The sequence below is a fragment of the Camelina sativa genome, chromosome 16 (genome assembly GCF_000633955.1).
Source record: "Camelina sativa cultivar DH55 chromosome 16, Cs, whole genome shotgun sequence".
In the NCBI taxonomy this organism is placed as follows: domain Eukaryota; kingdom Viridiplantae; phylum Streptophyta; class Magnoliopsida; order Brassicales; family Brassicaceae; genus Camelina; species Camelina sativa.
In genome coordinates, this window is record NC_025700.1 from 2,276,655 (window position 1) to 2,277,485 (window position 831).

General features: G+C 40.9%; 1 protein-coding gene and 1 pseudogene across 1 annotated transcript in view; one reads left to right on the forward strand and one right to left on the reverse strand.

The window, feature by feature from the left end:
• Positions 1-831, reverse strand: part of LOC104749378 — a 13,314-nt gene that overhangs the window by 7,050 nt on the left and 5,433 nt on the right. The gene's annotated exons all lie outside the window — the stretch shown is intronic.
• Positions 1-831, forward strand: part of LOC104753247 — a 4,830-nt pseudogene that overhangs the window by 2,345 nt on the left and 1,654 nt on the right.

Consider the following 831-nt stretch of genomic DNA (forward strand, 5'->3'; position numbering starts at 1 on the left):
GGGGGGGGGGGGGGGGGGGGGGTTTGTGTTGGTTTACCAAAACATGCTACTTGCATTTGGCTTGTTTTTATTTTCAATGGAATCACATCTCTGACTTGTTTTATACTAGTCTTAGTCGTTTTAAACTTTGGACAAAATGGAATTGATTGGTAGGGCTGTAACCGGATATGCTGGAGCCTGTAGAAGAAGGGTCACATTGGATCAGCAAGGCCCAACAATTGTACATCTAAAGCCAGGACCTCTGCAGACGATATTTGATCTCCTCCCCGATGAGGTAAATCAACTAGTACTAAATGTATCATAAGTAATCTAATACGAGAGTTGAAAAATTGTGCGTCTCCTATGGGATTGCCTTTACGCGTTCAGTACTCTGACTAAGCATGTTCATTTTCCTTAGGTTGTTGAGCATAGTTATTCATGTGCCCTGGAGAGGTCATTCTTGTATCATGGCCGAATGTATGTTTCCGCATGGCACATATGTTTTCACTCCAATGTTTTCTCTAAGCAAATGAAGGTCAGGGCCTCTATAAGCAATTACTTTTTGAGTTCTTTGAACCAATGCTAAAAACATCCTCATCACATTTTGTAGGTTGTTGTCCCTCTCGGAGATATAGATGAGGTACTAGTCTTTTCTTAACCACCCAAATTTCTGTTGATTAAAACTGATAAGCGGACTAACCGTACATAGATTCTCATTGTTTATTATAGATTCGTAGAAGCCAACATGCATTGATAAACCCAGCTATAACAATCATACTACGGATGGGTGCTGGTGGACATGGTGTTCCCCCTCTTGGGACTCCTGATGGTTAGTAATTATGTTTGTTATTG